This window comes from Sus scrofa, chromosome 16 (genome assembly GCF_054392235.1).
Source record: "Sus scrofa isolate SSC_HxYL_T2T_F1_AM1 chromosome 16, Sscrofa_HxYL_maternal_Yorkshire_Landrace_v2.0, whole genome shotgun sequence".
NCBI lineage: Eukaryota > Metazoa > Chordata > Mammalia > Artiodactyla > Suidae > Sus > Sus scrofa.
Window position 1 is genome coordinate 61442290 of NC_139398.1, and position 12784 is coordinate 61455073.

General features: G+C 44.2%; 1 protein-coding gene across 1 annotated transcript in view; it reads left to right on the forward strand.

Moving 5' to 3' along the window:
* The window catches only part of DRD1 (dopamine receptor D1), a 600123-nt gene that overhangs the window by 334984 nt on the left and 252355 nt on the right, over positions 1–12784 (forward strand). Inside the window, exon 4 of the mRNA XM_085001471.1 lies at positions 8668–8739. The gene's annotated coding sequence lies outside the window, so the exon portion shown is untranslated. The remainder of the gene's footprint in view (positions 1–8667; positions 8740–12784) is intronic.

Here is a 12784-nt window from a genome sequence, read left to right on the forward strand (position 1 = left end):
GAATATAAAGTGCAAATTCCAATTTGCTCAACATTCTTAAAGAACCTATTACCTACCAGGTACTGTGCTAGGGCTTTCATTCCTATTATGTCAGTTAACACTCAAAACATCCTTGAGAGAGAGACCTTATGAATCTGATTTTACAGCTGAAGGGAATGGAGACTCCATGGGGAGAAGAAACTTCTCAATGACTCTCTTTGGCAAGTCGACTGAGCCAGAACTTGAGCCAACACAGAGTTCTGAGTCCCTCACATGATGCACCTGACTTTACTGAGGCACTTATTTTGCTTATTTTCCTAGTGCTAGAAGTCCTTGGGCACCAACCTGGGTCTTGAGGTCAGCGTATTCATGGCACAGGTTAGGAGGCAGGTCTTCCCAAATTTGTCTGTGAGCTCTGACCTCACACTCTGGCTTCCACTCAGGATGTGCCCTTCCTTCCCTCTTCCATCCGTTCACCCTGAGCATCTTCCCACATCCTCTTTCTTCTTTTGACCTCCTTATGTTCTCTCCAAATTGTAACAGCTTGACAGTGGGGGCTCGAGGGCATCTGCTGCTCCATAGCGCTCCTCTAGGGAATAAATGCATTCCTCAAACGTCTCCTACGCCTTGAGCATCAGCACTTCTAATTATGTTTGCCATTGGTCTTTATCACAAAATCCGAAAGGCATGCTGGGGAGGGGAGAGAAATAAGCCAAGAAATGAAAGCCATATTCCATGATGTAGAAAGCTTGATGAAATCACTCCTTTGTGAGGGAGGGAAGTAAGATTGAATAAAGCATGGTCATTACTAGCAAAAATATGTTTTATTTATTTATTTTGGTTTCTCTTTTTACTTTTTTAAAATTAAGATATAGTTGATTTACAATGTTCTGCCTATTTCTGCTGTACAGCAAAGTGACCCAGCAGTGTGTGTGTGTGTGTATACATATATACACATTCTTTTTTCTCATATCATCCCCCATCATGTTCTGTCCCAAGAGATTGGGCAGAGTTCCCTGTGCTGTAGAGCAGGACCTTATTGTCAGTCCATTCTAAATATAATAGTTTGCATCTACTAACCCCAAACTCCCTGTCCATCCCACTCCCTCCCCCCTCTCCCTGGGCCACCACAAGTCTGTTCTCCTTGTCTGTGGGTCTGTTTCTGTTTTGTGGATAGGTTCATTTGTGCCGTATTTTTAAATTTCACATCTAAGTGATACCATGTGGTATTTGTCTTTCTCTTTTTGACTTACTTCACTTAGTATGAGAATCTCTAGTTGTATCTACATTGCTGCAAATGGCAAAAAAAAAAAATTAAAAATAGGATAGCAGCACAGTTAGATTTGTTCCATGGGTCACTTACTATGTGCCTGGCTCTAAAACTTCTACATGAATTAACTCATTTCCTCCTTATCACTGCTCCATAAAGAAGCACTGCCATCAGCCCCATTTTACAGAGAAAACGGAAGCCCATAGAAGTTGACTAAGTCCTCAAGTTCAAGCAGGTGCAAAGTGGCGGGGCAGAATTTGAATGCAGATATTCTGGCTCCAGAGCCCATGCTCTCAATCAAAAAGCAAAGTGATCACTATATTACTTTGCTGAGAACGTTTGGGCCATGCTGCTCCTTTAAGGGTGAGAATAAAGAGAGGAAAATGTTGCCTAAAAATGGAATCCCCCTGCCCGCCCCCCACCAACCTCCTGACTAATTCTCCAAGTATGCTCCTTTCTCTATGGGGTTATGAGGGAAATGCAAAAAGTCTAGGAAGAACATGGAAGCAAAGTTAATGCAACTGCTCCTCCTCCAAAAGTAATACCATTTAAATCACATAAAGAGCTGGGCTCATATTTGCCTGAAAAATATAGAGAGTGTCCCAAAGATCAGGAAAGCAGAATAAAAATATTGACAGACTGGCGCTCCCATTGTGGTGCAGCAGAAACAAATCCGACTAGGAACCATGAGGTTGCGGGCTCGAACCTTGGCCTCGCTCAGTGGGTTAAGGATCTGGTGTTGCCTTGAGCTGTGGTGTAAGTCACAGATGCGACCTGGATCCTGTGTTGCTGTGGCTGTGGTGTAGGCCAGCAGCCGTAGCTCTGATTCGACCCCTAGCCTGGGAACTTCCATATGCCATGAGTTTGGCCCTAAAAAGCCAAAAAAAAAAAAAAAATTGACAGACTCATGGTAAGAAGAAAGGCTGGTCAATTTTTAACTTGGAAGACAGAAACTGAAATGCCTTGAACAGTTTAAAGGGAGAGAGCCTTGAGCGGCTGACCCCCAATGTCAGATTATGATGATGATCAGCACACAACTTGAAACTAACCATTCAGTCACCCAACTAAGTCCCCTTCTGAATCCAGCCTTCCTAGTAGGGCAGATTTCATGGACTGATTCATTCAACCCCCTCTGGCATGCCTTCCTATCTCGTAGAGGCAGGAAAGCTTGAAACTACATTTCCCAGACTCCCTTGTAGCTCGTGTTCTGTTGGTAACCTGGGTCCACCAAGAAGACTCATCCATGGAAGACTTGGAAAGTGGAAGAAAGCACCTAGTGGAAGCCAGGCAGAGCAGATCTTGTGGCAAGCTTGGTGGCAGGGGAGTCTGGACCTTCCGGGCATCAGTGGTAGGAGTTTTTAGTCGTTCATAATGCCTGAAGAATACCAGCTAGTACAATGGGATTTCCTTTAGAATCATCTCATGGTTTAACTGTGGTCTGAAGGTCTTTGTCCTCTCAAATTTATATGTTAAAATCCAAACCCCCAAAGATATAGGCAGGGTGGGGCCTTTGGGAAGCGATTAGGTCATGAGGGTGGAGCCCTTGTGAGTAGGATTAGTGCCCTTTAAAAGAGGCTCCACAGAACTCCCCGCTCTTTGGGCCATGTGAGGATTCAATGAGAAGTCTGCAGCCCAGAAAGATGGCCTCACCCTCCCATGCTGGCCCCCTGATCTCAGACTTCCAGCCTCCAAGACTGTGAGAAATAAATCCCTGTTGTTTATATGGTACCTTGTCTGTGGTGTTTTGTCAAAGCAGTTTGAATGGACTAAGACACCTGAGTCTGTCTCTTAGCTACCTGTGCCTGGTTTATAGCATCTAAATATGCTTCCCTGGACTGTCTATAAATTCTAAGTGTCAATCAGAGTAAAACTTGCTGCTGTATCAGATAAACCCTCAAGTGTCTCAATGGCTTAATACAAGAGAAGTTTATTTACCTCTTATGTCCGAAGACTGGTGGAGTGTATCAGTGTCAGTCCTGGCTCTGATACTGTACTACAGTTCTGGGAGAAGCATCATCGGGGAAAACCAAGTAAAGGATACATGGGGTCTTCTTGTATGATTCCTTCCAACCGCATGAGAATCTATGATTATCATAAAATAAAATTTTAATTTAGAAATGGAAATAATCATCCTCGTATCACTGATCAGTGCTTCCCTTCCAAGCAGTTATTTAGGAGCCTAGGCTTTTTCCATCCTCAACGTGTGGTCTCTAAGATTATCACTGTTGCCTGCATCAGGCTGATTAAGGTGAAGAGCATGGAGGTTGCATGTGAATTGTCCTCATGAGCCAGGCCTGGGCGAGGAGCAGGTCATAACTGCTCACATCTCATTGTCTGGAACTTCGTTACCACATCTAACCACAGGGTTTTTTGTTTGTTTGTTTAATGTAACCTTGACATGTGTACAAAAAAAAAAAAAAAAAAAAAATGAAACAGGAGTTCCCATTGTGACTCAATGGGTTAAGGACCCAACGTTGTCTTTGTGAGGGTGCGGATTTGATCCCTGGCCTCCCTTAGTGGGTTAAGGATACAGCATTGCCACAAGCTGCGGTGTAGGTAATAGATGCAGCTCGGATTAGACCTCTGGCCTGGGAACTTCCCTATGCTGTAAGTGTGGCTGTAAAAATAAAAAGTAGAAAATAAAAAGATGAAACAGATTTGGTGATTAGCTGGACAAGTTCGACATTGTTCTCCGTAAACCGCCGCTGCTCTGTAATAAACTCTGTTCTGCTTCAACTGGCCAGAGTCTGTAGTCTGCAACCAAGAACCGTTTTATAACAGAACACCTTACGTGTTTACCTTGGGTCCTGGACAGTGTGACCAAGATAAGACCGTAACGTCCGATCCCCGTGTCTCTGTAAACCTAGTTCGCTTCCTGAATTCCCATTCTCTTGTGAAAGGCATACTGTACTGGAAAGCTCACTTTGCTTACTTCCTAAGAACTAGCCCAGGGCACTGACAGATTCTCTTGGAACAAAAACCAATATGCCTTGTATAAAATCCAGGAAATGAAAAGAATTCTGTCTTGCCTCCTCCTGGCAATCTGGGAGCCTCTTAATGAAGCCAAATGGCCGGAGGGGGAGAAGCGGGGATGCAGGGAGTTTGAGTCAGCCCCCCATGAAAAGGCACACCAAGCACAGTATGGACTCCGAAAACCCTGTCATCCTGCCTGTCCCCAGACATTAACTGCATACACACCTCTTTGTGGGAGTCTGGTTTCAGCTGGGATTTTTAAAAATGGGGTTGTTCAAAAGTATTCATCAAAATTCCTGGGGCTTGTGATGAATTTGAAATTTCTCCACAAGCTCAACCTTGATAAAGATCTGAAGCAGAACCTGGCATCTGCGAAGAACAGAAGTAGCCTCTTAGCGAACAACCAGTTGTCTAGGTTGTTCCTTTGGGTGGATATATTGTTTAATTTTATTTATATGAAATCATACAATTGCCTTGTAATTTTTTAATTTTTAATTTTAATTTTTTTATTTAATGATTTTTAATTTTTTTTCCATTACAGCTGGTTTAGACAATTGCCTTGTAAAAAGACAATTTTCCTTTCTCTGCTTTTCCTTACAGCTAACTTTCTACTTGCCTCCTACTCCAGCTGATCAGCTTTTCTTTTCACTCCAGTGCATGTTATTATATAATGCTGCACTAAGTAGAATCCTTGGTTATGAAAGAAATTAATACTTACCATTTCTTGAAGACCTACTGTGCACTAGACCTTCAGCCAGATGCTTCTATGTGCATCATTTCACTAATCTTTAACTCAGTTCTGTGGTATAAGGATGACTATTTTCACTTTTAAATTAAATTATTATTGTGGGAAAATTATAGATTCATGTGCAGTCGGAAGGAATAATTCAAAGAGATCCCATAAATTCTTTACTCACTTTTCCCCAATGATGCTTTCTTTTTTTTTTTTTTTTTGGTGGCTGCAGCCATGGCATATGGAAGTTCCCAGGCCAGGGATTGAACCCATGCCTCAGCAATGAGCTGAGCCACTGAAGAGACAACACTGAATCCTTAACCTGTGGTGCCACAGCAGGAACTCCCCCAGTGATGCACCTTGCAAAACTGTAGTGTAATATCACAAGTGGAATTGACATTGATAGAATATACCAATTTTTGTCAGATTTACTGGTTTTATTTGTACTTGTGTGTGTGTGTGTGTGTGTGTGTGTGTGTGTGTGTGTGTGTTTGTGTTTAGAGAGCAGACCCCTCACCACAAGGATCCCTTCTGTGGCCCTTTTATAACCATGCCTCCTTCCTTCCTGCCCCCATCTCCTTAATTTCTGACAACCGCTAATCTGTCCTCTGTTTCCATAACTTTGCCTTTTCGAGAATGTTATTGAATTAGGCAGTGTTCTCCAGAGAAGGAGAACTGTAAATGTTATTAAGTGTTTGCAAAATCACCTTACCTTGAGTCCTTGGGTAACTATTAACTAAAGTATTAGATTATTTGGAATACATTAGCCTTGACTGAACAAGGTTAAGTTTTTTGCACTTAGCATCCTTCCTGCTTTCTTCTGAGGTTTCTATCTCTTTTATATCATTCTCCTGTGTATTTATTGTTTTTCCATCTTCCTATGTCTGCGTTTTCTGAGTGCAGGAGCTTCTTGGGGCAGGGTGTTTTCTTTCCCGTCTTGGTAAGTTTGAAGAATAATACGATAACAAGTCCATAAATGCCATTGAAACAAACAAAAAAATGTTTTGTACCAAATATTCTAAAAAGATACAGTGACCTTCACCTCATCTGTCAATCACCTCTGTGCTACCTGCGGTGGGAGGCAATTCAGTAAAGAATGTCAGCTCTGCAGCCCTGCCTGTGTTTACATCTCACAAAGCATCTGAATTTGTCTAGCTACCTTTCCTCCCTGGGCTCAGTTTCCCCATAACAAAAATGACATAATAAAAGAACTTAATGGGAGTTCCCATTGTGGCTCAGCCAGTTAAGAACCCAGCTAGTGTCCATGAGGATGCGAGTTTGATCCCTGTCCTCTCTAGGGGTTAACAAACCAGTGTTGCGGCAAGCTGCAGTGCAGGTCACAGATTTGGCTCTGATTCAGCATTGCTGTGGTTGTAGTGTAGGCTGGCACCTACAGCTCCAATTCGACCCCTGGCCTGGCAACTTCCATATGCTGCAAGTACAGCTGTAAAAAAAGAAAAAAAGAAAGAAAGAAAATTCTTTTAAAAAAAGGGAACTGCCTATAAGGTTGCTATGAAGATGTAGTGCATTAAGCTCGATGCTTGGCACAGCATACACTTAGCTATTGCTACTTTTAGACCAGAGAAGAGGAGGAAAAAATAGTGATAGAGTGAAAAGGAGAGATAAAGAGAAGATTCAGAGATGTAGCTTAGGAGAGGCAATAAAGCAGGTTCCTGGAGAAGGACCCATAAGACGGCTGAGAAACCACAGAGGGGTTTTTGGGGGTGCCCAGGACAGATCTCAGCATTCCCTGTGGAGCGCACTTTGTCATCCCTTCTGTTCACAGCCAACATCTCCAGGAGGCATGGTGGGAAATTCACCAGTGGGATGCTAAAGAGAAAATAGTGTGGGCTGGCAGATAACCACTACAATTCCAGTTAGCCAGAACAAATGGGGGAAACAGGACTGGATGGAGCTGTTTGGTAAAGTGGTGAAAACTCACAGCATGAATAACTTGTTGACGAAAATGAATGAAGTTCCTGTTGCCAGCATAGCAGGAGCTGCCCTGAAATGTTCAAATCTGGTGGTGAGTTATGGCCATTAACGAGAATAGTGGAAATAACATTAGTTGCCATTCATTGAGTGCTTCATATGTGCCAGACACTTTAGAGAAAGTTTTTTGTGACACATCCCATTTTACAGATGAGATGTTGAGGCTGGTGGTGATGATGTGAGTGATGAATCTCGGGGCATCCTGTGAATTTCCAGATTGTGCGGATTCAGAGCCTGTTTCTGTTTTCTTAACTTCTGTGGCCCTGGGGAGGGAAGAGGAGAAAAGTGGGCTTTCTAGACGGCTCACCCCATCTCCCGGCATCTCGAGAAGGAGACTGAACACTTTACCTCCAAATGGGTCACTGCAACTGCTCAGCAGGAAGGTATCGGGAGTCTGATCAGTGAGGATGTGCTAATGGCAGGAGGCCTCAGGCTGTGTTCCTGGGCCTCGGGCTGTCCCTGAAACTGAGAAGTACTGGAGTTTGTGGGAACTACAGAAGGGGGAACAGCAGCAGAACCCAAGCATCAGGAATACAAATCATAAAGCGGATCTACCATTGCTTAAATGACCCAAAGATTTGAAAGACACTTGCTAGAAGCACACTGTCTCAGTTAAGAGTGCAGGGCAAATGTTCTTGGATGATGTGCATTTGGGAAGAGAATGCTATTTCCTAAGCAAATCCACAGAGGATATTTTAAATTTAAAAATAGGTGTGTTGGGAGTGGCAATGATTGACCTATCTTTTCCCTTTTCTTTTTTCATCAGATATTTCTTGTCCCTCTCACTGTATTAGAGCTAAGTCCTTTATTAATAAGTCATTTTTTTTTTTTTTTTGTATTTTTAGAGCTGAACCTGTGGAAGTTCCCAGGCTAGGAGTCGAATCAGAGCTGCATCTGCCGGCCTGTACCACAACCACAGCAACGCCAGATCCTTAACCCCCTGAGCGAGGCCAGGGAATGAATCCATGTTGGGTTCACTACTGGTGAACCACAGTGGGAACTCGCAGTAAGTCATACTTTTTTAAGTTGATAATAACTCAGTTATTTTATAAAAGTTGAGAACCTATTCTTCTTATGTTTTTACTTAGGTTAATCTTTCTTCCTTAGTATTTTAGGTAGAAAAGTTGAAGTGAGGAGTTCCCTTGTGGCCTGCTGGGTTAAGGATCTGGCTTTGTCACTGCCGTGGCTCAGGTTTGATCCCTGACCTGGGAACTTCTGAATGCCATGGGTGCAGCCAAAAAAAGGGGGGGGGAGAAAGAAAGAAAGAAAAGTTAAGGTGAAAAAAATACATGTGAATCTTCACTATTTTGTTTGAAGCAAGCTCTAAGATAAATTTACAGATAACACTGGTTTCAGGGCTTTTGTAATTCATCAGTATACATTTAAAAAGAGCACATACTGTTGCCTAGTTTACTTTTTCCCTTACTGACTTTTGCGTGGGTTATGACATGTGGTTTCTTTCTCTTTTTTTATTGAAGTGTAGTCGATATACAATGTTATGTTAATTTCTGCTGTACAGCAAAGCGATTCAGTTATACGTATATATATACTTTTTATTTTTGAATATTCTTTGCCATTATGGTTTGACCCTATCTTCTTCCTGATTCCTTTCTTATGGTACTAGGAGGGTCATCTCCATGCATTCTGGGTTGCGTGGATCAGTCTGGTTTCTGCCTGTCATCCTGGCTTATTTATGTCTTCATCCCTTTTCACTCCACAGGGAATCCCAGTTTGGAAGATAGATTATATGCTCTCCCCAGGTCATAGTCAGAAGAACAGACCCATATCCCAGGTAAGACTCAAGTTCACTCGGATACAAGCATGGGTCCAGGGCCCAGACTACTCCCAAGCAAGGTCAATCCAAATCCTCCCCAGGATGCATTTGTGAATTTTTTTTTTTTTTTACTTTTTTAAAGTGTTATCGATGTCTGGTGGAGTTACAAGGTTGTGATCATCTGCTGTTCAACAGAGTGATTCAGTTCTACATAGACACATATCCGTTCTTTTTCAGAGAAGGTGCTTTGTGCTTCTGTGGCTATTTTGTCAAATTTTTTGGTGGCTGCATAGATAGGGCTGCCCAGAAAGGGGGTGAGATGGGCCAGCATACAGATGGATAACAGAGCTGGGAGGTCAGAGACAGAGAGAAAGACAGAGAGAGAGAGAGAGAGGGAACCAATTAACCTTGGGGACATGAGGACACGCTCTATCCACACAGCCATGCTGAACCCTAAAACTCCCAGCACCCAAGTCAATAAATTTGCTTTCATTTTCAACTGGTGGAAATTGGATTTCTGCTGCTTACATGCAACAGAGGGAAAAGAAAAATCAGAATTCTGAAAGGGAATAGACCTCTCTCAAGTTCCTATCAAGGGAATTTGGGCTGAGGACTTGATATGATTCATGTCATTTAATCTTGGCAAAAGTCGTGCCGGGTAGGAATCAGTAACCTCCTTGCATAACTGAAAAATCCAAAATTCAGACTTCAGTGACGTGTTCAGGGTCAAGCCTCACCAGGAAGGGCCTGGCCGGGATAAGCTGTGCAGTTAATGGAAACCCCTGCCTCCTTATTACACCACGTGAATGGGTTTGGCAGGCGGGAGGCCACACCCCTGTTCCCCAGGGTCTTTCCACTGCCCCAAACCAGGCACCTGCACCTTCTTTTGCATTAACGATCTTCTCTTTTTCCCTGAAAAACACCATGCCTGGTGTTTACCCACAGTATGAACGTATCAGTGATCACCATTGATCACGGTAACCTTTGATCTCAGTGACCATGGGCTACTGCAAAAGCCCAACACACAGGGCACTGTGAACACTGAAATGATAGATTGGGAAATGCTTGGTGGGCTGCAACCACACCTGTTGGTTATGGTTTCATTGGTCTCCTTAATCTGAGTCTGTCTTTCCTGAACCAATGCTTATTTTGCTTTCTAGCAGACAAGAAAACCAAGCAGACTAACCTGGTTTGCCCAGTTCTGAAGGGTTTTCCAGGATGCGGGACTTTCAGTGCTAAACCTGGGCAAGTCCCAGGAAAACCATGATGACTGGTTACCCTGCCATGCACTGACTTCCTTACAAGGCCTTGCTGGGCCCTTGGGGAAAAAGGCTTATCTGCTGGACTTTTGCCCATTTCCACACTGAATGGCTGTATGACCTTGGGCAAGTCACTTCATCCACTCATCCATTTACTTAGTAGCTATTTATTGGACACTCATGTGGCTAAGCACTGCTGCCTCCATTTCCTCATTTATAAAATAGAATTATAGCACCTACCTTATGAGGTGAGCATAGGAATTAAATGAAGCCACATGCTTTGGGGGCCAGAAGTAGCTATGAAAATGATGATGGTGATACTATCTGGTACCTACATCCTTTGTTCTTGAAAAAGCATCCAGTCATCCCCATTAAGCCTATTCTTTTTTCTTTTTCTTTTTTCTTTCTTTTTTTTTTTTTTTTTTGTCTTTTCAGAGCTATACCTGCAGCATACAGAAATTCCCAGGCTAGGGTTCAAATTGGATCTGTAACTGCCAGCCTACACCACAGCCACAGCCACAGCCACAGCAATGTAGGATCTGAGCTGTGTCTGCGACCTACACCACAGCTTATGGCAACGCTGGATCCTTCACCCACTGAGGGAGCCAGGGTTCAAATCCGAGTTCAAATCCGAGTCCTCATGGATCCTAGTTGGGGTCGTTACTGCTGAGCCACGATGGGAACTCCCCCACCAAGCCTTTAACTGGAAAGCAGCCCTCTCTACCTCTCCTTTCAACATGGTCCATGGCTCCTCTGAGGCAGTAGTTTCCAGAATCTGTGATGAGATAAGGCAGGGGGTGTGGCCTCAAAATCTCTGGTTTTTATAATAGCCTGGCTCACGTTGTCACCCTGAGAGGGAATAAGCGAGCCTGCACTTCTCCCAACCACCCTAACTGACTGTGAAAGATCCAGTCCAGATTTCCATTCAGATCACATCTCTTTATCTGCCCACCGAAATGGGACAGGACAGACCTGGAGAGGCAGAGGCCCCCCACTCGCCAACCAGCCATCAGTTTATATGGACATCACTCATTTGGATTCTGAACCAGAAACACACTCAAAACAGAGACAAAGCCTATGGCCCTCTCAGGGAAAATAAGTATCCGAGGACAAGAGGCTGATGTCAAAGCTGCCCTCCACACTTGAACACCCAGTGCCTGAACGAAATGGATTGTGTACCTTTTAAGGAAGGGGTAAACGATCAGGAACATGAATCCGTACGTGTCCAGCTGATGCACTTATGAAGCTCACCTGGTAACCATCGGGAACTGAAAGAGGAGAGTCCCTTACCTTCTCAACCTTAGAGACTCAGGGATCGAATTTGCTACTCCTTCCAAATTCCTGGTAAAATTACCAAAGGGATACAATTATATGGGAAATTAAGTTTGTTTTGTTTTGTTTTGTTTTTTTGGCTGCACCCACGGCGTATGGATGTTCCCAGGGCCAGGAATCAAATCCAAGCTGCCGCAGAGATCATGCCGGATGCTTAACCCACTGTGCCACAGAGGGAACTCCTGAAATCATTTGCTAAAAGAATTCCTGTTCTTAGCGTACAAGCATCCCTTGACTCACCTAAATTGTACAGTTGGGGAGAATGGATGCCTTGATGAGCAGCTCAGCTGAGGTGCAGGAAATGAGGCCCGCTTAAGATAAGTGTTCAAGAAAGTGGGGGGATGGGTGATTCAGAACTACCACTCCGGGGAGGGAGAGAATTTGGAGCTAGTGCCAGCCTGCTTGAGACGCTGCAGGATTTTTAGTCAAAGGCTGTTGGGAGGAAATAATTCAAACTGCCTGGGCTACGGGAAGGATGGCAGTGGGCAACCTCCATCCTGCCACTCCTTCAGGCTGGCATTGAAGGCTCCTATAGGCTGCTCCATCCTTTTTTTTTTTTTTTTTTGTCTTTTTGCTATTTCTTTGGGCCACTCCTGTGGCATATGGAGGTTGCCAGGCTAGGAGTCGAATCGGAGCTGTAGCCACTGGCCTATGCCAGAGCCATAGCAACGCGGGATCCGAGCCGTGTCTGCAACCTACACCACAGCTCATGGCAACGCCGGATCGTTAACCCACTGAGCGAGGGCAGGGACCAAACCCTCAACCTCATGGTTCCTAGTCGGATTTGTTAACCACTGCGCCACGACGGAAACTCCATAGGCTGCTCCATCCTTATTCCCACCACCAGGCATCCACAGCATGCAGGGGCACCCCAGTCAGAGAAGGCAGTGCATGGGCATGTGGAGGCCCCCCACTAACATGGAGTTGCAACAGCAAAGTCAGAAAAGACATCCTTACACGTGAGCAGGCACCTTCCTTCCTCCTCCCCGAAGGCAGTCTCTGCTCTGATGCCCCCACCACCTCTGATAATTACTCAACTTGGGCAGCATTTGTGGGAGGGCAGGAGAGTAAATTCTTAGTCAAGCAAACATTCAGAAAGCATATCACCAACATCCTCTTCCATACAAATAAAAGCACTTGCTATAATCTAGTTAACCTGGAGATAAATCATAATAAAAACCTCGGTTATGAAAATAGGAAAGAAATGGCTATGAGCCATGACGCCAACAAAAAAATGGAATATCTGCTCATCGTTGCTATTTTCTACACGTGATGCCAACTGAAAGCATGAAAAAAGTGCCACGAGAGCCTGGAAGAGCACATGGCCACTCCACTTAGGATGCTGAGATGCTCTTTGACATAGGTCTTGATGGAGGCACACAGGTGACTTGCTGAGTAGCCAAGAGAGGAGAGCCTGTGCCAGGCAGGTGGGAGGCAGAGACACTTCCAAGTACAGCCTGTGTTCAGAACAC